The sequence below is a fragment of the Notamacropus eugenii genome, chromosome 1, assembly GCF_028372415.1.
Source record: "Notamacropus eugenii isolate mMacEug1 chromosome 1, mMacEug1.pri_v2, whole genome shotgun sequence".
In the NCBI taxonomy this organism is placed as follows: Eukaryota; Metazoa; Chordata; class Mammalia; order Diprotodontia; family Macropodidae; genus Notamacropus; species Notamacropus eugenii.
The window spans coordinates 87307542-87333224 of NC_092872.1; the positions used below are offsets into that span (position 1 = coordinate 87307542).

General features: G+C 40.1%; 1 protein-coding gene across 2 annotated transcripts in view; it reads left to right on the top strand.

The window, feature by feature from the left end:
- Nucleotides 1–25683, top strand: part of ABAT (4-aminobutyrate aminotransferase) — a 120624-nt gene that overhangs the window by 24779 nt on the left and 70162 nt on the right. The window contains exon 2 of one of the 2 annotated variants that reach the window (XM_072608691.1): nt 18182–18275. The exons of the other annotated variant lie outside the window; for it this stretch is intronic. The gene's annotated coding sequence lies outside the window, so the exon portion shown is untranslated. The remainder of the gene's footprint in view (nt 1–18181; nt 18276–25683) is intronic. 2 annotated transcript variants of the gene reach the window in all.

Sequence of the window (25683 nt, forward strand, 5' to 3'; positions counted from 1 at the left end):
TGTGACGAGGTTGAGGGGTGGTGGGGAGCCCCAAAATACCGACAGCCGGGGTCGTGCTTGAATGAATTCGACTCAAGCCTCCTTAAAGCCAAAGAAAACAAAGTTTATTAAAGATTCACCAAATTGGGTTGCCTCTTAGGAACCTAAGCATTTGTGACGCTTGTATTCACAAGCGGGCCAGATAGAATCCGAGCTAGACAGAGTCTGAGCTAGATTGTATCTGAGCGCCTGCATGGAGGCAAGATGGAACTTAAATACAGAAAAGAGTATAGGAGGGATCTGGGGGAGGTGGTCTGGTAGTCCAGGGTGATGGGAGGAGGGGTTTAGGAAGGGTCTTGAGGAAAAGTCTAGTGAGGGAATCCAAGGAGGATCAAAGGCTGGAAACAGCTGGAGGCTATCACGAGACAGACTAGGGAGCAGACTAGGGGGCACCTAGGTGGGAAGCAGGTGGGGCAATCCAGAGATCTTGACAGGGGCAGCATGTGGATGGATACAGATCTTGATGGGAATGGTTGGCAACCTGGGGAATGGGGTTTTGATGGGATCAAGGGTAGGGAGTGCAACAGAGACCTAAGTAGAGTGATAATGAAAAGCCCATGGGCTTCCTGAGACTGCCAAACAAATGGGAAGATTAGATTTGAGTAAGAAAGGCCAGATTAAGTGGGAAGATTCAAGGGGAGCTCAAGGAGGCTCCCAGAGTCTGAACCCCATCAATTGCATGAGTCATTTAACTGCCTTGGGTCTCAGTTACCTCATTTGTAAAATTATGGGATTGGACTACATGCCTTATGAGATTTCTTTCAACTCTAGATCTAAGATCATAGGAGCCTATGACCTGGGGTGCTTTGGGGAAAGAAGAAAGTCAGGGAGGGCTTAGCGGAAGAAGTAGCATCAGAGTTGGGCTTCAGAAGTAGGGACAAAACATCACCAGGTGGATATGGCAGAGGAATCTATTCCAGGCATGGAGGAAGTCATGAATCAAAGCAGAGAAATGGGAGATGGAGGATGAGATACGGACAGGGACAGAGAGTAATCCAGTTTGCCTGGAATACAAAGTACATGAAGGGGAGTAGTATGAGATAAGGCTGGACATTTGGATTGGAGTCAAGTTGTGAAGGACCTTTAAATGCCAGTCTTGAGAATTTATATTTAAATATCCTAAATTAATTACTAACTATATCAGGTAGGTTTTTAATCAATGTCAGCAATGAACATGTTATCATATTAGAAACCAGCCCATGTGAGGGGCCTTTGTGGATGGGCAGCACTGTTATCATTATTATGATTCAGAAAGCACCAAGAGAGGTGAAAAGTTAGGAGAGGAAGAGGTGAAGTTGAACTATGATTGATGATGTTTACCCAAGAGGCTAGTTGTGATGGCAGCAGTTAGGTGTGCCCAGTTATCAGGACAACTGTGTGGTACTAGGGATGCTGCAGAGGTGAAACCTGAAAATGTTGACCCTTTTCCACCTCAGACATTCCCTCAAAGCCTCCTATTTGCTACGTGCTATCAAAGGATCAAAGGAATATAAGATTCAGCACTGTCCGACTTTCAGAGCTTATGATCTGGTAGGAGAAAGAAGACATGTACACATTCAATTCAATTCATTTCAACTCGCCAAACATTTATTTAGCAACTCTTATAAGCAAAGCACTGTTCAAGGTTCTAGGGATGCAAAGACAAAAATTAGACAATCCAAGCCCTCAAGGCTCTTACAAGCCTATAAGAGAGTTACAAGCATGTATATATAAAAATGCATATAAAAGTATACCAAGTAATTTCAATGAACAAATTAAAAGGCATTTATTAAAGGTTTATGATATGCAAAGCCCTCTGCTAAGTGCTGGGAATACAAAGACCAAAGCATTATTTTTCCTGTTCTTAAGGAGCTCACATTCTAACTGGGGACACAACCAGCACATACAAGAGTTTTTCAGCTGGAAGTCAGACAGAAAGATCCTATGATTATTAGGATACAAAAACAAAGTAGATATTAACCCATCTTTAATGTCTTTTCCACTGGTAAAATTACATCTATTTCTGAGGTTGAGATGTTGAACCAGATGACAGTGGTAAGGATTTTAGTGGTCTCCAGACACTGGATGCTGAGAGAGCAAAGGTCTGGAACCCCCGTAGATGCTGATGTCATGTCTCATCTCCACAGGGGTTTACTCTAGGGATGATTGCCAATGAGGGCTTGACTAGGGTCTCCCATTGCATCCTGGACCATTTCCAGTCATCCTGATATATATCAGGCCACTGGACCCAGATGGCTCAAGTGAGGTTGGTGACCTTGCACAGCCCTCCCTCACTCAAATCAAAGTCAGCTGCAAGTCATGGCATCATCTTGATATCATGGTCTTCTTTGAGAATGAAGGACAAACACAAGAAGCAGGTCAGTGATTGGGGGGATGCTGCCCCTCCTAGGCCCCCTGGGCTTACAGGCTCATTGGTGTCAGTTGATCAGCAGTTGTTGGTATCAAGAAAGGTGAACCCCTTCTCCACAGTGATTGCTCTCAATGATGGCTACAGGGCCTGAGATGGAAGCAGGGTCAGTAATCTAGGGAGGCACTGCTATTCCCAAGGTTCTTAAATTCAGTATCTAGGGCTATCTCCATTGGGTCTGAGGAGAGGTGGTAGTCAGGGTGATGACTTACCTGGTATATCCTGCTTCCTGTCTCCCCCTCTGGGTGCCTTGTTGCATCAGCCAAGCTAATTTGCCGATCTAATAGATGACGGTCAACAGTTGGTGAGGATAGCTGGCCCCTCCTCCATAACAGTTACTTCCCAAGTACTGGGGGGGAAAGGGGGCAGGAAAATCCCTGTGAGCTGTGCCATTATGGAAGCTGGGAATTAATTGTATAAGGTGTAGGTGAAGAAGGAATACATTCCAGGCATGAGAAGAAAGAAAGTCACATATGTGGAACTAATAATCTAGTTTGATTGGAATAGTAAATGTGTGAGGAGAGAAATATGAGATAAGAATTGGAATCTGATTGAGATCCAAATTATTGAAGATTTTCAAATCCAGACTGAGGAGATTATATGTTATTCTAGAGGCAACAAGGAGCTACTGAAGACTTTTGAGTGAGGGAATGACATGGACTATTCTATATTTTAGGAATGTCACTTTGGCAACTATGCAGAGGATGAATTAGACAGTGAGAGAGAGAATGGAGTTAGGGAGGCCAATGAGGAGGCTATTGCAGTGGTGTAAGGGAGAAGAGATGGGATTCTAAACCAATGCAGAGATGGAGAGAAATGTGAAAGATGTGATGGAGTTAGAATCAACAGAACTGGACAATATATCAGGACATAGGAGGTGAAGGAGAAGGAAGAGTTCAGGATGATTCCAAAGCTGTAGGTCTGGGGAACTTGAAGAATAGTGATGCTTGCAACAGAAATGGGACTGTTAGGAACATGAATGGATTTAGGGGAAATTTTTTAGATGTGTTGAGTTTGAAATGTCAACAGGACTTTCAGATGGAGATGTTTAAGAGGCAATTGATGATGTGGGACTGGAGCCCCAGGGAGAGAGAGAGACAAGGGCTCTTATATAATTCTGAATTCTTCCTCAGAGATGATCATTAAACCCATGGGAGTTGATGAGCTCACCAAGGAAGATCACTTAACTACAATAGAAGGCAGTACAGGATATGTGTCATACACACGTTGTAGTCTAGTGGAAAGAGACCCTGACTTGAAAGCAGGAGATCTGGCTTTGATCTCTGGCTCTAACATTTATTAGCTATGTGACCTTGGGCAAGTCATGTAAGTCAGAGGCTCTTTGAAGCACCATTATTTTTTCTGTCAGTATAATAAAGATTTAGCAGTATCTACTTCTCAAGGTTGTTCCCAGAAAAACACATTTTATTTCAAGTACTAGGTCAGTGTTAGCTGTAGCTGGGATAGTCAAGGAAGGCTTCATAGTCAGTCTGTCAGCAAGCGTTTATTAAGTGTCTACCCTTTACCAGGTCCTGGATACAAAGGAAAACAAAAGACAGTTTCTGCCCTTAAGAAGCTCCCAGACTTATGGGAGAGACAACATATAAACAACTGTATACAAACAAGCTGCATACAGGATAAATTGAAAGTCACCAACAGAGGAAAGGCAGGAGTATGAAGTGGAGACTGGTAAAAGGTAGAATTTTCACTGGGATTTGAAGGAAGCCAGGGAGGCCAGGATGATGAGGAAGGAGAGAGCATTAGAGGACTGGAGGACAATCTGTGAAAATGCCCAGAGATCAGAAATGGCGTGTCTTGTTCAAAGACTGGGGTCCCTGGTGCTTTAAAAGTATGCTTTGAAAAAGCTCCAGCCTAGCTAACGTAGTACTCAGCCACCAACCTGAACTCAGCAGTTTTATGTAGATCAAGTGAGATCAAACAAATTTCTGAAAGGGGAATTGGCTGCCTCAGGAAGTGGTGAGCATCCTGACAAGACAAGTCTTCAAACTGAGGTTGGATGAAGTAGAAATGCATCATAGAGGATTTTTGTGCAGATATAGGTTGGATTGGATGGTCTCTTCACACTCTGAGATTCTAGACTTCTGAGTATCTTTGAAAGCACTTTGTAAACTATCAAGTGTTGTACAGTGGCCATCTCATAACACTGTTGCTCTAGGAAGATTATATAAAGGCATAACTCAATAACTGCTTGCCAGTTGTTTGTCTGGTGATCAGAGTTTCCAATAAGTAAGGAATACTGTGAAACACCCTGGTCTCTGCTGCTTGCTAGAAGCTCCTTTAAGACTTGGGAATAAGCAGATTTTTATCTTCTGAATTTCATCCAACTGTTATCATGCCTAACAGATGTTAATATGCTGACTGGTACATTGGCAGGAGAGACGATCAGACTTTTCTCAAAATGGAGATGTTTTAGGCAGCCGATACAGCCATGCCAGGGCCCAAGGGGGCCAGAGAATACTTCTCTGTGTGCTCTGAGTGCCTAACAAGTGCTAGGACAGATGAAAAAGGTGAGAGATGAGTCTTTCCAATGAGATCGGATCATAGATTGGTTGGAGATCTATGGCCCTACCCTAGTACCAGCTTCCTAGTGACCAACAGTCTAGGTCATGAGATGGTAGGACAAAGAAGCGAATAGGTATTTATAGAATGCCTACTATGTGCCAGGCACTGTGCTAGTGCTTTTTACAATCCACAAAACAACCCTGGAAGGTGGATTATTATTATCCGCATTTTACAATTGGAGGAACTGAGGAAAATAGAGATTAAGTGACTTTCCCAGAGTGACACAACTGCTTAGTGAGTGCTTAAGGCTGAATTTGAACTCTTCTTCTTGACTACAGGCCCACATACTTATCTACCATGCCACTGCCTCAGATGGTAAAGAATCAGTAGCTGGTTATTACTGTCCTGTCCGAAAGTTTAGGAAAGGTATTATTAAATCATGAGTTTAGAATTAGAATGAACCTTAAAGGCCATCCTATCTGACCACCTCATTTTACAGATGAGAAAACTGAGGCCCATGGAGGTTAACTAATTTTCCCAGAGTCACATGGCATTTAAATAAATGCCCGAGGCAGGATTCATTTTAAAACTCAAGTCTAACAGTTTTTCCATGTACTATACAGGCAGCTAGGTGAAAAAGTTGAATAGAACCCTAGACTTAAAATCAGGAAAATCTGAGTTCAAATTCTGCCTTGGATAGTTACAAGCTGTATCACCCTGGACAAGTCACTTAACCTCTCTCAGCCTCAGTTTTCTCATGAGGGGTTGTTGTGAAAATCAGATGAGAAAATGTGTGTGTGATGCTTTTCAACACTAAAAGCACTATATAAATGCTAGCTCTTATTACTCCATGCTGCCTCCCTATCCTGTTGGTTCATAGACCTTTCTAACAGGCAGCCTAGTCGCTAGTCCTATCCCCAGACTCTCTCAATGCAGGTTTTTTTCAATGGAAAAAAAAAATAAAAACAGAAAAGCCAAACATATTCTAAAACCTGAAAAAAGAAACAGTTGGTTTGGGATTTTCTTTTCTTTTTAAAGTGGGAAATAGAAAAGATGTACTGCTGAGCTCCCCATTGGAATTGGAAGTGCCTGACTGGCAGGCTGCCGTGTGGGGGAGTGAGTGTTCCCACTGCTAAAGAGAGCATGAAGGAACAAGTGAACTTGGAGTTCTGCATCAGCACTGCCTTCATTTGGCCCTCCCTTCTCTCCTCCCTCCCCCTCCTTCTACCTCCATTGCTCTCAAAAGAACTCCCAGTAGCTCAGAGCATCCCTAAAAGGAAAAGTCAGGTAGCAGGGAGGGACATTGTCCTGAGTTGATCTGGCTGAAAAAAAAAGAGGAAATGGGCCATAGAACAAGGTCCTTAGAGAATGTAAAGAGGGTGAGAAGTCTATCTTTCTGGATAGAAAGAGAATAAATAGTCTGAACAGTCACAAGGCAATGTGTAGCAAAAAGAGCCAAGATCATGTCGTATAAGGAAGAATACAGTATTTGGAACCAGAAGGACCGAGTTTGAGTTCTGCCTCCAAAACTCAGTTTCCACATCTTTAAATGAGGAGTTGCTCTAAATGGCCTCTTGGAGCTTCTCCAGTCCCTGGATCTATGACACTATGATCTCCTCCATTAGATTGTTAGCTCCTTGAGGGTAGGAGCTGTCTTTTGCCTCTTTTTGTATCCCTAGCACTTAGCCTAGCATATAGTAGCATACTTAATAAAAGTTATTGATTGGTTGATCTATGACTCTCTGACTTAGCAGTTATGTGATCCCCAGGAAAACTTGTCCATGCCTTTTCTGTAAGTTGGGCTTAATCATGTGAGAGGTAGCCATGGTATAGTGGAGAGAGAGCTGGCCCCAGAATTGGGTTCAAGTTTTGCCTCTGACATATACTGACTGTGTCACCCTGTATAAGTCACTTGACTTTTCCATGTACCACACATTTCTCTGAAGATTAGTTACAGAGCACCAGTGCAGGTGCTATCTGCATTGGTAGAGGGCATTTTCCTACTGTGAGTTCCTTATACCAATGAAATCACAAGTCCAGTCCAAAATAGTGGTGTTTATATTTGCCCTTAAAGGACTGTGGTGGAGAAAGTACTCTGAAAAACTAAAATTTGGGAGAATTTGCTTTTCAGGTTTTCTCACAGAAAAAGTGGTAGTCCTCCAGCCCTATCTACTCCCTTGACCTCCTGGTACAATAAAGGATGTAGCCAAGATAGACTATAGTATTTCCAAGAAAGTTCGTGTGACTTTTTCTGGATGGTGGGGGAAAAAAAGGAAGAGGGGAGAAACTTGGGGCAAGAGTTTACCCAGAGATTTCTCCCAGTGTCTAGAAATACTATTCATGAATTTCGATGTTTGAAGGGACCTTGGAACCAAATCAGTCTAACCTCATCCTTCCAGAGAAGTCAAGGCATTCATGAAGAGAAAAATATAATCAAGAATTGAATTTCCAAAACTTTACAAGACTGTGGAAGCAGGATACTGAAATGGGGGTGGAGGGCAGAGTGAAGCATCAGTATGCTCTCTGCTTCTTGCACAGCCTCTGATTAACTGCCTTCAATGTGACCAGCCACTTAACCTCTATTCCTTGGATTCTTCCCCTTTAAATTGGAATGTCAGTATTTGTCCTGATGATGTAAGAGTAGATGAGATGATTTATGTAAAAGCAAACTGAGCTTTTCAAGGAAGAGAGCTTGCTTGGGCTCTATTTTGCTGTTTCATTGGATGGGCATTAGGTTGGAAATATGGCCAGTTGGCTGAACACCAGAATTTTCCTAGCTGGCATATTACGGTTTCTCCAAAATTTGTAGCCCAAGCTTGAAATCATGCATAATAGCCAAAAGTTTGCATTTGTTTTCTAAAGAACAAGTCAGCCTTGTGATTTCAGTTCAGTTCAGTAAAAAGAACTTAAAATGTCAGACTGAGGAGTTGGAACTTTATTCTACAGACTTTCCAAGTATGTCTTAGGTTTTCTTTTAAAATGAACCAAAGTCCAAGAACTGTTTCTCTTTTCTTATCTTGGGAAAACTTCTGATCTCCATCCATATGCCCCCAGCTGGCTTACTTCTTTTTCTTCTCTCCCACCTATCTTCCTCTGTTGTAGCTGAACCAAGAAAAAGGTAACTTGATGTAAATTTAAAATGCACCGAAGTTCAGATGCACTGATTGAAGTTTAACTTTAAATATTTCCTTCTGGGGATTGAAATCCGATTTTAGCTGTCTAAATGTCAAAAAAAAAAAAGGTAGCATCCCTTTTTCTGATCCACTTTGAAGCTTGTATCTTATTTCCACACCTTTGGAAATCCAACTGAACACAGATCAATTTCCAAGTGCCTCTGGGGTTCTCTATTAATGCCTCATCGAGTTATTCAATAGTTGTTTTCCTATAATTAAATGTCTAGACACTCTCACTGTCATCGGTTGCTGCTTCCAAACATCTCTTGTTGTGGTCTCTTGGACTTATTGTATGGCAGGGCTCGACTTCTTAAAAAGAATGAGGTAGGCAGTCCCCCACTCTCAGGTTCAGGGGGTTTGTAAGATCATAGATTTTAGAACATCTGGTCTTTGTTATTATTGTTATTCAGTTGTATTTGACTCTTCGTGACCCCATTTGGGATTTTAGAGGCAAAGATACTGAAGTGGTTTGTCATTTCCTTCTCCAGTTCATTTTACTGATGAGAAATCTTGAGACAAGCAGGTTTAAGTGACTTGCCCAGGGTCACGCAGCTAGTAAGTGTCTGAGGCCTGATTTGAACTCAGGAAGACTCTTGTCTATTGTGCCACCTAGGTACCTTGCATCTAGTCTACTTCCCTCTTTTTACAGATGAAAAACTGAGTCCTAGAGAAGTTACTTGCCCATTGTCATACAGGTAGTGAGTAAGTGATAGAGCTAGAATTCAAATCCAGTATTTTTTCCTGTCCGTGGAAGTCTGGTACCCTGATAGGCAAACACTTAAGTGCATTAACCTGCATTCTTGTATGTATCTACCCTGAATTCCTCTTCTTTCCTACCTCTCTCTGACTGATGCTATACCAGTGACACTTCCTTTGAGAATTCTTGAATTTCTCAAAGGAGCTTTAAAATAAGGCATTTTAACTAGATGTTGGTGTCATACATCACACATACACATCTCGCTTCCATTAGCTTTTGCCCAATTGTGTGGATTAAGAATTATCTCACTCTGTGGCTCTGAGCAAGACAGACACTTCATATCTCCCTAGCTATTCGTTTCCTGTTTTGTAAAATGAAGGAGGAAGGGCAGTACGGATTTGGATTGTGTAGATCAAAGAGCAAGAAGGGTCCTTCAAGGTCATCTAATCCATTGTTTCTCAGACTTTTTAATCCCAGAACATCTTTACATTGAAGAGCTGCCAATAGAGTCTAACCTTTTCACTTTACAGGTAAGGGAACCCAGACCTAGACAGATTATAAGATCATAGACCTTAAGACAGGAAGAGACCTCATAGATTTAGAGTGGTATGAAGAACACTGGCTCTGGAGACCAATCACAATTCAAATCCCAACTCTGCTGCTTACCACCTGTGTGACTCTGGACAAGTCACAACTTCTGTCTCCCTCAGTTTCCTCAGTTATAATCTATAAAACGAGGGGGTTGGATTAGACCAGAGGTATCAGACACACAATCTACACAGGCCATGTGCAACATGCAACACTCTTGAGTGTGACCCAAACTAGATTAAAATGTAATTGGGTTATATTTAACAAGATAAGTAAAATACAACAAAACAGACCATGTTAATCCTGGCTAGGAGGCCTGCAGGGATCTGATAGACAGTTTAGTGGGCCTTATTTCTATTTGAGTTTGATACTGCTGGCCTAGATGACTACTGAGGTCCCTTCTGGTTCTAAATCTATGGTCTTATGATCCTTTATTATATAGATGAGGAAACTAAGGCCTCAACAAGCCATAGGATCACAGATTTACAATGGGAAAGGGATCTTAGAGATTAAATTTACGGATGAGGGAACTAAAGAGGTTTTTTAAAAAACCACAGGTAAAAAATAGAATTCAAACCCACATTCTTACATGCCAAATCCAGAAATTTAAAAAGTTTTCCACACTTATAGTAGTACTCAGATTGAGGCACACATGCTGAGGGGAAGCATTCATTTTTGGTAGACAATTGATCATGCCTTCCCTCCAATGAAACCCACCAGTTCCTGGGACCTCTATAATCATTCAGATTTATAGAACTACCCAATGGCAGAAATCCACAATCACCTCACATTCCCCGCCCCCCCCCCAAAAAAAAAGGACTTTAGAGAGTCATTCCTGGACAATCCACAGGACTCAGTACAAGTAAGGGGTGAGGCTCAGATTTGTTCAGTCATATCATGATGCTTATTCCCTTTTATCTCTTCCTTGGTCCATGAATTCTGCTTGGTTCTGGAATTTGGTTTGGTTCATTTGGAGAATCCCTTGTCATTCTTCTCTCTCCTGACTCATTTCTATCCACTGTCATCTCTGGGGCCACCTGGGTCTCTGGAGGAGCTTTACAGTAGGTTTTCCTAAAAGGAGCCAATTCTAAATCTGTCTATAACCCCTCTCTTCTGTAATCCTCAATTCTTGTTCTCTCTGGCTCTGATCTCCCAGTTAGAGGCCAATTTCAAGGGGATAAACCAAGTATTTGAAATGGCCACAAATGAATGAATTTATTAGTCAATCAACAGGCATTTTTACTGAGGTACTCTTTGCCAGATAATAGGGAAAAGGAATAAAAACTGTGTTTTCATTTGCATAGGAATTTCTCAGATGAGGAAACTCCATTTACTGATATAATTATAGCTGGAAAGGGCGCATGCATGCGTGTGTGTGTATATGCGTGTGTGTGTGTGTATTTGTAATTGTGTGGTGAGGAGATGCCCCAAAGTGCCATACTTGAGGTACCAAGAGGTTAAGTGACTTATCTCAGGTCATACATTCAGTACAGCAGAGATGAGACTTGAACTCAGGTCTTCCTAACAGTGAACAGTTGATGACTTAATATTTACAGAGCAGGAAGGAGTGAAAGAAGATAACAACTGATATGTTTTGCCTTAACATAATCATGTTGAAAGATGAAACCACTCATTTCACATAAAGGAAAAATCAGATGTGTGTGGATATTCATTTTCTAGCTCTTGCTCCAGAGAGTGAGATGAAAAAAGAAACATCAGTGACAGAAACAACTGTCCAGTTAATTACACATTCTACAGGCTGTGGATTGGCAAGAAATTCTCAAATGGTTTAAAACAGACTAATAAAGAGATTTTAAAAAATTAAGTAATATGTCAAATCCATCCCTTTAACGTTTAGGGAAATGAAGACTAACTCTGAATGCCTGAAAGAGCATTTATACATGACTTTTCCTGGTCATCTCACCATGCCACCTACCTGTGGCCATCATTCTTATCTCCGTCCACCACAATCTTAGACTCTTCTCCTTATCACCTTTCCCCCTGACAACCATCGATGATTTTTACCTTTATCTTACCCAGAAAGAGGCCTTCATGACACTTTGGGGCATCTCCTCAGCATGCATCTACAAACAACACACACACACAGACACACACGTGCACACACACACACAGACACACACAGACACACACACACAGACACAGACACACACACACACAGACACAGACACAGACACACACACACACACAGACACACACACACACACAGACACACACACACACACACACACACACACCCTTTCCAGTTCCCCCTGATGTATTATCTTTCCCATTACAATGTAAGTTTCCTGAGGGTGGGATTGAACTGTTTGCTTGTCCTTATATACCCAGTGCTTACACAGTAAATGCTGGTACATATAAAGCACTTCTTAAATGCTCCATTTTTTGTTTTAACCAGATTTGAACATTCAGACTTATTTCAGTTGTGTGTTTGCAACCTGCTTATAATTTTGCTTTTCCTTGAGATTTTTAGTGTTCTTTGGAGTGATAGATTAACCTTCAAAAAGCCCAATAGATAAATTTTTAAATCTTTTTATCTCCTAATTAGTGAAAAGGGCACTGGACCAAGAGTCGGGAAGCCTGGGTTCTAGTTCTGACCCTCCCACTACCTAGCTTTGCGACCTTTGGGAAAGTCCTTTTCCTTTTTTAGACCTCACTTTTCATACCTGCAAAAGAAGGACTTTGAGCTATCAATCATCTTTTAAGATTTTTCTCAACTCTAAAACAAAAAAATTCTGTGATGTAGCTTATCATTCCCCAAAACAAAAACAACACAAAATGCAGAGATTTTTCTTGTTCTGTTGGATCAACTTTTCACCTTTTTTTTAAAAATTGTTGGTTTAATCAGTGCACACAAGGTGTTGCTGATGTGCTGCTTGCTTGCCCTGCACTCTTTTGATGCTAATGCGTTCCATTTCCATCTCTCCCAAGTCCATGTGACATTTACCATTTTGACATTTTGGCTTTAGCCTTAGGAGTTAAGTATTGAGTTCATCTCAGCTTCTGTGACATGATGCTTTGCAAGGTACATTATGCTTTCTAAAATGTCTACATCCAAATATACATGTATATGAACACCCAAAACGTGCCATAATCTTGGGTAACTCTTGTTTTTTTCATACATCCAGTAATTGCCAAGTTTTCATGTAATATGATGAGCTACATTTCTTCAGTATAGCTAAAGTCCCAAGAAGGTGATTTTTTTTCTCTCATGTAATATTTTTTCTGATTACATGTAAAGACAGTTTTTAACAATTTTTTAAAATAAAATTTTGAGTTCCAATTTTTCCCTTTCTCTCCCCTTCTTCCTCCCTGAAACAGCAATTTGGTATAGGTTATAGATGTTCAATCATGTAAAACATATTTCCATATTAGTTATGTTGTGAAAGAAGAAACAGACCAAAAGAAAAAAAAATACAGAAAAAATAAAGTAAAATTAGTATTTTTTGATCTGCATTCAGACTCCATGGTTTTCTCTGGATGGGAATAGTATTTCCAATCGGGAGTCTTTTAGAATTGCCAAGAAGGTAATTTCTCAGGGAAAGAATAAGATACAACATTCATGAGTTGCGTTTCTATTTACTGTACTGACTACCAATTAATCAGTCACTCTCAGGCACTGTGCTGAGCCCTGGGGATACCAAAGCAAAAGTCAAATAAATTCATTCCCTTAAGGAGCTCACATTCTAATGGGGGAACGATATGGCAAAAGCATTGGCCCCAGAGTCAGACGACCTGAGTTCAAGCACCATCCTCTGGTGCTTGTTTCTTGTATGGCATTAGGCAGGTTCCAGGAACTAGATGGCCTCAGAGGTCAAGTATGATTCTCTCTTGTTCTATAAACGAAATGAATACAAAGTGGTTTTAGACAAGATGGAGCTAGAGTCTGAAGGAATCAGGAAAAGCCTCATGTCGAAAGTGCTGTTTGAGCTGAGGAATCCAAGAGGCTGAACTGAAGAGGAAGCATTCTCCAGACATGAACTGACAGGAAAAAGGCACAGAGACAGAAGAGGAAGTGTTGAGTGTGCCCAAAAGCAAATTCATTCATTAGGAATTCATAACCGTACTCCAAAAGTCACTAAAATGTGAATACCCTTTGACCCAGGGATGACACTACTAGTCATATTTTCTCAAGAAATCAAAGAAAGAGAGACAGGACCCTTACAAACAAAAATATTTTGAGCAGCTCTTTCCTCATAGCAAAGAACTGGAGCAATTCAAAAAGGCCTTTTCATTTCAAGGCAAACAATACAATTAATTCAAAGAGAAAGAAGACACACAATTCCTGGACCTCACAAAATTTAGAGCCTACTTGGGAAGGCTTACTACACAGTGATATGCATAGATCTGTGATCATACAGCACAACATGGCATTGGTGACCAGAAAGCTAGCCTTAATGTGAGGACTCTGAGATGTGTGTGTGTATGTATATATGCATATGTATATATGTATATAGATGCACACACACATGTACATATACTGTATGTATCTATGTATGTGTAATAGGTGTATGTGTATACATGTATATTATATTTATATGCGTGTGTGTATTTGTTGTGTTTATCCTTTGCTTTCGAAGAGAGCCATTATATGTATAGTACATACATACACATATGTATGTATATATGTATGTGTGCATGTGTGTATGACCACAAAAACAAACAACAATGGAAAGCCTTGTATGATGTGGGCAAGACGCGCAGTAAATCGATGGAGTCTGCTTGCCAGTTAGGGATTAGAGGACGTCCCCCTCCTCTTTTTTAAACGATTAAATCTGCTGCTCTAGCCTGATCCTTCCTCGTTGTCACTGGCCCTCCTGATGTAAACAGGTCTGACTGGTGCACCTCTTTTCTGGGTGCTTCATTCCCTAGAAAAGGAGACTTTCTTCTCCCTGTTCAGATTGGATCACTCTAATGTGCTGATAACTGCACTGGGTAAGTCAGTATCTGGCTTGTAATAATTATAGATCTCCTCTGTGATTTTCTCCCATTGGTTGCCACAGCAACCATGTAATAGCTCTGCTGAAGCACTGTCACAGTGATTTCAGGCCAAAATGGCTCAGGCTGCACACAGCTTCCCCATGGCTCTTTCCTCTACTACTCCACTCCATCCCCAGGCAGTTGTCATGGCAACTGATTAGAGGCACCCAAGTCCTGCAGTGTTTCTCAGCACCAGAAATGCAGCAGGAAGCTCTGGATTCTACCTCTATCTCTCCACATACCTTCCCCCCCAATCTTAAGCAGCCCCCAGTGCCCCACCTATGTCCAGTTACATGGCATCCCTGTTCTTTCTCTTAGGCATCCCAATGTGGGTAGGAATCGATAAGGCCCTTCAGCCAGTGATGGATGGGTGCGGGTGAAGCTCAGGAACCTGGATTAATCAAACCCTGGGCAGGTTGGGATAGAACAAGCGGCATGGTGGGAACTTCTTTCTCTTGGGGGAGGACTCAATGGATGTGTTCAGCAGAATGCTGCCAGATGCAGGGAGATGATAAAGGCTGCTTTTGCAGCTGCTAGGCTCCTGCGGAAGACGCTGAGAAACCCAAAGACTCAAAAGCCCTGTTGTTCTCATCGGGGGTTCATTATTATGCTAGTTGACTTCCTACTGAGAAAGAGAAGAAGTCACAAAGAAGACTTTTAGTGAGCAAGGGGTGGGGGAGTGGATGGGGCAAGTAGAGGATGGGGGGTGGGGGGAGGAGAGACCATGCAGTACAGTAGGGTAGGATGTCTGTGACAGAGTACATGTGAATCTTTACAGTCAAATGAGCAAACATACCCCAACCCCTTATTCTTTACTCTTCGGGTCCTAGCTGAACCCAATAATTTTCTCGAGCCGGGTTGGTTCTGATAGGTGGTTATCCTTTCCGCCAGCTGAGATGTCGGGTGGCTGCCGTGTGACTCCCCCTCCCCCTGTGAGTGATCCACGTTCTCAGGACTGACAGTCCCAAGTAGCTCCTGAGGGGAGCTGAGAGCAGAGATCTCCCTTTAGGATGCACCCCCACATGCTGCAGCCCAGGAAATCTCAGGAATGAAACTGAAGAATTAATGTAAAGTCGGCAAGCTGCCTGCTGGAAATCATCAACCCAAGCCCCACGAGTGTCTTGGATTCCTTCTGTGAGTGTGTGTGTGTGTGTGTGTGTGTGTGTGTGTGTGTGTGTGTGTGTGTGTGTGTGTGTGTACGTGTATGTGTGTGCGCAGGGGCGACTGTGTCTGAAGGGTGAATATCCTGCCAGCTAGGGCAGAATTCTTTAAGAAGGGGAGGGTATGGGTTGGCACTCCTTCCATGGAAAAAGCCAGAGAGGGGAGATTTTTAAAAATCTGCTATTTCCAAACATTATCCATGCGGGATTTGTTTATTTTTGCTTCTGCTTACAAAAGCAGCCAGTGAGATGAAGTGTGAGGGTCACCTTGAAGGATGTGATATCAAGCTCTCAAAGAAATATCTCACTTCTCCAACAACTGGCCCCCAGCCCCCGCCCCATGCTTTCGGTTTAGGTGTGCTGAGGGAGGCTTCTAGTTTTTTATCTGTTATTTTTAAATAGCTATCCCCTTTTTCCTTCGGACATGACTTGGATGTGTTTCATTAATTCCTTTGCAATGAGAGAGTGCTTTTCAATATGGTGTAGTTTATTGAGAGAATGTGGGCTCTGGGTCTGCTACATAACAGACTTTTTTTGTAACATTTGAGGAACTAGGAATAAGTTTTAGGAAGCTTTGTGCATTTTTCTTACCGTTCACCTTATGATCTATGCGGTCATGTTAACCCTTAAAAAACAATCGGTATTTTCTTAACTGAAACCTCCTAGAACACAAAGAAATAGCATGATATGATGGGAAGAGTCCTGGTTTGTTGTAGTCATAAGATCCAAGTAAATTTGGACATTTTGCTTTATTCCTTGGAGGCTCAATTTTCTTATCTGTAAGTTGGGCTAATAAGATAAGTCTCCTGGAGTCAGGAGACTTGGGTACAAATTCCACTTCCAATGCTTACTGTCTAGCTGTGTGTCCTTGGGCAAGTCACTTCTTCAAGCCCCAGTTTTCTCATCTGTAAAATTGGGAATAATTATGTTTGTACCACCCCTAGTTCAGGGGGTGGTTGTAAGGATAGCATTTTGAAAAACTGAAAAGGGTATGTAAATATGGCTTATTGTTTTTTGTTATTATCTGTCCTGCCCACCTCAATAGGTTATTGGGAAGATCAAATGAAATAATGCGAAGTTCTTCATGAACTACAAAGTGGCATACAAGTCAAGGAGTTACCAACTAAAGGTTTGAAGTATCACACATCCATGATTTCAGTGGAAAGTTACATTTAATCTATGATTGGGGAACAAAGAAAATTGGTGACGTCTAATTTTTAGGCTTATTAATCGTTATTTTCATGTAGAGTACGTGTGTACAATGAAGAAATAAATATTTCCAGTTTATTTCTGCTAGACCCTCAAATGAACTTTTGTATGTTTTTCTTGTTTATTCACCTGGTATGGCCTTTCTGTGACTTTACTTAGAATGCCTCATGTGAACAGTCAATGACGTTGACAGAATACTTATGTTTGCCTGGCAGTGATGTCGTGAAGTAAATGAAGTGTTCCCTGGCCTCGGGGAACTTACAATCTAGTTAGAAAACATCGCATGTAAGTTCCCATAGACAGGATAAGTGTTTAAGGATCAGTTCTTGAGGATTATGACAATGGTACTATGTGACCATAGGCAAGTCATTTAACCTCTCTGAGCCTCAGTTTCCTCCCCTGCAAAAGGGCGATAATACTTCTCATGCTAAAATACCTCCAAAGGGTGTTATGAGGAAAGAGTTCTCTAAACATGGGAGCTATTGTAATGATTTATTAAAAATCTGTCCAGGGGCAAATGCAGCCTTACTATAGACATGTAAATTGAATTTGGGGATACAACTTTACAATTACAATGTCTCAGACATGAGCTTGTCTGATAAAGATTATCTAGTTCATTCCCTTCATGACCTCCATGGAAAGATTGCTCTTAAACTGCCCCTTCTCCACATTGCAAAAACAAAGCATCAGATCATCCTGGATTCAGTAACACATGAGTTCAAGTACTGCTGCAGATGCTTACTAGCAGTACGATTCTGAACATATCTTAACCTCCATGAGCCACCATCTCTTCATCCATGAAGCAGGGATGATAATAATTACAGCATCTGTCTCAGGAATGTTGTGAGCCTCAAAAGAGACATGTTGAGTTGAGATTATCAAGCAAGAAATGAGCATGTTGAATGCTTTGCAAACTTTGAAACTATAAATTGTAAATTGTTATTATTAATATTACTGTAGAAGCCTCTTAATGGCATTAGTAAGAGGAAATTGACAACCCAAACTTGTAAAACCTGAATGTCTCTTGAGTATTTTGGTTATTCAGGTTTTTTTCTTCCTATTTCTCCTTTTGGATTTGAGTTCCTCAGATTACTCAGAACCCAGTGAAAAATGACCTCAGTACGTGTCTGTTCTTTGAGCCTTGGGGAAAAGCCTGTCATTCAAGGGGCAGTGAGATCTCAGTTCACTCCCAGGTTACATTCATCATGGGGTCATGGGGAAATCATTTTCTCTTTCCTGTCCTCGGTTTCCTCATCTGTCCAGTTAAAGCATGAGATGAGATAACCTCTAAAATCCCTTTGTAGGTCGAATAGTCAGTGATCTGTGACCCAGATTTCACTGTGGGCGGAAAAGAAGCCATAAGTTTGAAAATGTATTTATTTCACAGACTTCCAAACTGGGAAGCAGAGCTAAAGATGTTCTCCACATGCAGTGGGCACAGGATCTCTGCTCCAAGACATTGATTGGACTCTTTAGAATAGGTAGGTTATAAAGAACCTCACCAGTAAGTACAGAATAAAGTAGACCTTGGGAACAATGTCTTCCTTTTACCTCAAAGAATAGATGGGTTACTTTTCCTTACAGAAGGGCAAGTTGTCATTTAGTATTCCTAGTTTTTCTTTCTAATGGCAGGCAGATCTGTTTGCAATGTAGATGCTTTCACAAAACTGGAAATTAATAACTATCTCATTGAATTTTGAGTCAGAAGTCTTGAGTTTTCATTCTGGTTCTGCAGCTTGCTTTCTTATGAGCCTGGGAAAAATCAGTATGAGGTAGTGGAAAGAACACTTGGTTTGTAGTCAGAGAACTTGGGTTCAAATCCCAACTCATTTGCTGACTGCCTTTATGACCTTGAGTAAGTGACCTCACCTCTCTAGGTCTGTTTTCTCATCTCTAAAATGAGGAGAATCCAACTGTAACGCATCTAATTTGTCACTGAGAAAGCTTATTGAGCAAAATATAAGCACTTCAAGGGAAGAGATTATTTTATTTTTGTTTTCATGTCAATAGCACCTAACAAAATGCTAGGGACTTACTAAATGTCTGTTGATAATTCAACTTTACCCATAGGGATGTCAAAACTATTCTAAATTGCTTAGCCAATTTAGTAAAAAAAAAATATTTACTCTGGATATTGACATTGGATTTTAAAAAAAGAGTCCAGCTTTCATGAAATTAGAATGGTCTCCGAAAATCCAGGTCAGTTATATCATGCTCATATCTGTGACTGGCTGGCTATAGGCAGACAAAATTGGGAATCAGTTCTGAGGCAAAATTCTGATTCACTGCTTATCTCATTCCTCAGCTCTGCAGAATCAGAAACTGGATTTTTGCAATTCTGCCATCTCTGATTGACCTCTTTGGTACTTAGGCTCAACAGAAGAGGTAGAAGGAAAGACCAAAAACTTGACTTTAGAGTCAGAGAACCTGAGTTCAAATTCTACCTCTGCGACTTAGCCCTGTGTAACTTTTGGTCCTTTAGCCTCCTTGGGTTCTACAAGTCTCTAGAAATGTCAGTTGTTGTTGTTTGTGATTACTGTTTTTGTTAGTATCTGTAAGACCAAGGGGGTTGGGCTAGATGGCCTCTGAGGTTCTTTCTAGCTGTCTACTTGTGATCCTAAAAAAACTAGGATGATCATCCCTTCATTCACCATGAAGAACTTCTTTCTGGTGTCAAACTATGCTGGAAACCAAATTTGTTGTCAGTAGATTTCTTGGCAGACATGGGATCTGGGAATGGGAGGAATCAGCTAAGGGGTACGGTGGACCAGGCATAGAGTCAGGAACTCCTGAGTTCAAATTCAGCCTCAGACACTTCCCAATTGTATGATGCTGGGCAAGTCACTTAATTTCTGTTTGCCTCAGTTTCCTCATCTGTAAAATGAGGCTAACAGCATCACCTACCTCTCAGAGTTGTTGTGAAGATCAAATGAGATAATTATTATAAGGTGCTTAGCAGAGGGCATGGAACATAGTAAGTATTATAAATGTTTTATATATATATATATATATATATATATGAATAATAAATGTTTTTATCATCACCACCATTAGATGATTTTAAAGGATATTTTACCTAGGCTTTAGTTAATCCTTGAGGATTATCTTTGCTTATTTTGCCCCCTTTTGTGACCAGTTCTCATGGTCTGGCAAATAATTTCTATAACCTGGACCTATCTGGAGACAGACTAATGAGCACTTGCTCTATGGCTCTTCTTTTCTAGATTCCATGCAGACCCCAATCCCACCACCTCTTCCATTATGTGACATTGTCTTATAATAAACCCATGACAGCTAATTTAACTACAGTTTATTTTACATTGCGAGTAGTAATTTATTAATGAACTTTCAGGAGATTTCAAGACACCTTGGTCATCTTAAGACCTAGGTTTGAATTCTAACTCTTGCATAGTAACTCACTGTGTGACCTTGAATAAATCACACAGTCTTTTGTTGTTGTTGGAGACTTTGTTCTGTTTTTTTATTTGTTATTGTTGTGATTCTGATGTTATTGGTACAGAGAACTTGCATTGAAGAAACTCCCTCCACCAATGCAAGTAGCCAGCTGTTCACAGAATCACAGAATTTGAAAGTTAGAAGGGACATCTATGACTACCAATCCCATCCCATGTACCAAAGAAATCTCCACCTGATCAGGCGTCCAGGGAGAAGGAGCTTACCACTTTTGGATGGCTTGAATTATTAGGAAGTTTTGGGGTTTTTTCCCTGACAACAAGCTCAAATTTTCCTCTTTGCAAATTTCACCTCCTACTCCTCTTCTGCCCTTTGAGACCAAACAGAACAAGTTTAATCCTTCTTCCATTTCATGTCTATCACATCCCCCATAAATCTTCTCTTTTTTCAGTCTAAATATTCCCAGTTCCTTCAACCTGTTCTCATCTCTCATAGTCTTGAGCCCCTTCACCATTTGGTTGCCCTCCTCTGTCCTTCCATGGTTCCTAGAATGAAGCATAACACTCCAGAGTACTGTGGAGCTGTCACCTCATTCTTAGACAGTACACCCCACAATCCCAAGGTCCAATTAGGTTTTTTGGCTTCCACATCACATTTGGCTTAAAGTCCAATAAAACCCCCAGATCCTTTTGAGAGCAACTGATGTCTGTCTAAACATGTCTCTTCCATGATGTTTTTACCCAAGCACAATACTTTTGTGTGTGAACATATGTGAATATGTACATACATATGTTTATGTGTGTATGTATATATACTCTTACTGACTTTTATTTTATTAAACCCAGTCCTCTAGCCTATGAAAGTCCTTTTGGATTCAGACTGTCCTCCACTGTGTTCAAGCTGTCCCTATGAGCTTTGGTCTCACCTACAGATTTGATGGACAACTAATAGTCTTATGCATTTTGCAGTTTTTAGTCTTAGAGAGTTGTCTGGGACCCTGAGATATCAAGTGACTTGCCCAACGTCACATAGTAAATATGTCTGCCTTGAACTCAGGGCTTTCTGGCTTCCAGGCTCCAGAACTTAGTCCACTAAATCAAGCTGCTACTAGATTTAGAGCTAAAAGGGACCTTAGAGTTCAATCTAATCCAATTCCTTTATTTTACAGGTGAGGAAACTGAGGCCCACAGAGGTTAAGCGACTTTTGCAAGGTTCGCAGATGACAAATGGCAGAGCCAAATTTGAAGCCCAGATTTTTTGAATGCAAATCCAGTGACCTCTCCTAACCTTAGTTTCCTCATCTCTAAAATGAGATTGAACTAGATAACTGATAGAAACCTTTCCATCTCATAGTCTATGAATCTATAATTATACCTGGAAGGCACACTCATTATATAAAAAATCTATTTATAAACCATCTCTTTTACTTATGTAGCTGGCTAATGGTATATATCTGATTTCATTTTTCACTTTCAGAAATAAATTTTCTGACCTTATCTCCAAATTCAGAGGATTTGTTTGAGGCCTTACATATGACCTTAGAGGACTGACCAACTGATCTTTTCCAAGCTCCTATTTGTGTTCCCCCAGGCCCCTGAAAAAACAAAGCTAAACATTTAATGCCATTTTCCTGCCCATTCTCCTATTCTCCTTTGTTAAGCATTGAAGGACGTTTCAGAATTAATGATAAAAGCCATCTGCCCCAGGCATCCCATGGGAAGCCTCCCAGTTCTCCTTAAGTGGACAGATTAGGGTTTATAGCTCATAAAAATATTTTATAACAAGCAGGACAAGCCATGGGGTTTTAGAAACATACATATCTTCTACCTGGCAGACAGGAGCCCCTCCCCAAGTATTGGATTAATGTACAGTTATGGAAAAATAAGATGTGAGTGACTATCTATTTTATAATGAAAATAAGTTTACTGAGGGCAATAAAGCTTTTTGATTACTGTCTTCTCCTTGCACAGAAAAGGAAAGGGGCCAGAGGAGAAGGCTGTGTTTCACCAGGGTTTTATTTTTACTTATTAATGAAGTTTGTTTTGACGTAATACATCAACAAACATCCAAACAATCCCACCAAAGTACTTTCCCCCAAAAAACAATTAAAACCCCCTTGAAGAGTGATGTTGACTGTTAGTGTGTGGTGCTCTCCTTTTCTGTTGTTCAACGATTGCTGATAGAAAGGAAGGACATCAACTTTCATATTAGCAATAGATAGGTTCATTTAAAAATGGAAGAGTCCTTTGGTATGAATATAATCTGTTATCTATGACCTGAGTTTTGTCACCTTTTAATGTTTTCATTTACATTGTTGCGTTCATTTTCTGCATTGTATTTTTGTCCCTGTTCCTTCCATGTCTCTTTATACATGTCTTCCCATAATATTTATTAATTCTTCATATTCATTATTCTTTATTTCTATCCTTCAATGAATTTGTGATCTTTGTAAAGACATAGATAAGCTGGAATCTAAATCCCTTAGTAGAGAATCCATATTGATGAGTTCATAGAACTATCAAAAGTTACCTTTTATATTTGTATTTGGATCATGGCTTCATTAGAATTTTTTTCTGATATATGGCATAATTTGTTTATCATTGAGTTGCTTTTCAGACTCCCTGTCAGTTCCTGTCAAATCAGAAGTCCTTTTTCCTCATCGTTACATTTTTGAGTCAGTTTAACACTAAACTAACTACACAATACATTTGCTTCTAATTCTTGCTTATGTAATCTATGCCACTTTGATATTCTACCACTTTAATGTATTTTCTATAGTACTAGTTTGTCTAATACCCATTTTGTAACATCATTTGATGTTTGATAACACCAAATTTCTTTCATTCCTATTTATTTTTCATTACTTCCCTTAACATTCTTAACCTTTTTGCTCCTTCATATGAATTTTGTTATTTTTTTCTACTTCCATAAAGTATCCATTGGTAAGTTAATTCATACCACCAACCATGAACATTTATTTGCTCTCTCTTCAACTATTTAAGTCTTCCATTATTTCTATGAAAAGTCATGTATAGTTGTGTATTCATATGTTTCTGAATAGGTAATTCCCAGATGTATTTAATGCATTTTATTGTCATTTTGAATGAAACCTCTGTCCCTACCTCCTGGTTTTTGTCCTAATTATAGGAATATTAATGATTTTGTGGATTTATTTTTACTATTGCTCATTTATGGAAGTCATTATCTCAATTTTTTGTAGATACTCTAGGGTTTTCTAAGTAAGCCATCATATATATCCTTTACAAATACATATTTTGCTACCTCTTTGCCTGTGCTTATTCTTTTAATTGCTTTTTACTCTCAATCCTGAAACTAGCATTTGTAGTACTATGTCCAATAAAAATGGGAGCAGTGAGCATGCCTATTTTACCCCTGATTCTCCTAGGAAAGCCTCTAGTATTACTGTTATAAATAATGCTAGTCTCTAGTTTTAGGCAATATTTGTAGCATATTAAAAAAGCTCCTTTTATTACTGTTTTAATGATATTAATATAAATGAGTACAGTATTTTGTGAAAGGCCTTTTCTACATACACTGCTAGAAATCATGTGATTTTTGTTATTATAGTAACATTATACTAAGAATTTCCCTAATATTGAACCATGCTCGGGACTTCTGGGCCTTTGTCTATTAGCCAAAATGCTTTTTACATTCATTGAGGAATATATGCATGATTTTATTTTACCTAGTTTTTTCAGAGAGAAAACTGTGGGGAATGACATGTTGGAGGCACTTAAATTAATTCAACCAGAATTTATTCAGTGCATATTATATGCAGAGCATTCTACTAAGGAATATATAGTGTTGCGGTACAGCATTAAGATTGATGGATCTGTAGTCAGAAGACTAGGACTCAAATACTAGCTTTTCTACTTACTACTGGCATGATTTTGTATGGTACTTGGCTTCTCTGGGCCTCAGTTTATTCATATGTAAAAATAGTGGTTGGATTAGATGGCTTCCATCTGTCTGAAAAGACTCCTGTAGGAGTCCTATCCCTACTTTCACACAACTTACCATCTAGTAATGGGATAAGGCAAAAACACAGGTAAGAATAAGACACAATATTTTATGGGATAAGCATATTAGAAAACTGAAAAATCAAGGGCCTTGTGTAGTTTCAAGGAGGATTATCACTGACTAGGGAGATCAAAGAAGGCTTCATGGAGAAGTGGTATTGGAATAAACCTTTAGAGCTGGGAAGAAATTTAACAGGCAAAGTCATTCCAGGCACCCGGGACAGTGTGAGCAAAAACATGGAAATTTCTATGAATAAGAAATAATATTCTGGCAATGATATTAAAGAGATTGATGTGGGGGAGAAAATGGAGATGAGATGTCTTGCTTGCAGTCTACTACAATAGACTTCCCAATCCCATATTGATTCATTGCTCTGTATGGTGACAGATCTTTCTCTGATATAGGTTAGGGAAGGTTGCTGAGAGAGAGTGAGGTCTTTACTTTTGAGATCAGTACCAAGTCAAACTTCAGGGTGAGTCTTTGTTGGATTTTGTTTAAGTCTCACCCAGCACCAGGGGCATCTTTGTTATACACTGGAAAAAGAGACAATTTCCTACCAGTTGTGATGTGAAGGGTTTGCAGAATGTGGCCACCCAAAAATTTCTTCTTCAGTCTGTCAATGTCTGAAATTCCACCTTGAAAATTATTCTGTAGGGTAGAAGTACTGCATTCAGGGACAATAAAGGCTTAGAGGAATAGTGAGGTCCAAAGAATGAAGTATTGGCTTGAGTGGACAGGTTTGGCTGGAGATCAGCCCTAGGGTCCTGAGTCCTTGGAATTTTGAGGAAAGTTTAGCAAAAAAGAGAAAGTGGAAGAGGTTGAAAACATACTTTGCATATTTCCCAATTTTATCTTTTACCTAGCAAATTTTTGCTAGCCTAACATTGGTACTTAGAAAGTAATAAGTCTCTCGAGTCGAGATTGGATTTTCTGTACCAATATTGATTGTAGAAAGCCCACACAGGGAAACTGATTTTCTTGTCTCTAGAAAAATGACCCTGGTTAGAATCTGCTTCCAAGCTGTTCCCAACTCAGTGAATCAGGGAAATCAATACTGATAATACAATGCAGCCTCCATCTAAGAACTTAGCTGAAAAACCTCAGCTCCCAGTTAATGTTTCCCCAAATTATCCCAATCCTGCCTATAACCTTTCTTTATAAGGGATTCAGTCTATCTCTGGAGGGGAAAGACTGTGAAGAGTTCCACATCCTGTTGATATGTATTGAGAACACCTCCTTACTAAGGATGCCAATGTGAGGGGCACAGAATTATAAAACAAAGGAAAATACATGCCTGCCCTCATAGTGCTTATAATTTATTTGACATGGCAAATTTTGCACTCTCACAAAAATGTAACACATAATACATTGTGTCAACCAACCTAAATTATGTGGTACATAACTGTGTACTCCACCAGGAGAATGTTATGTCCC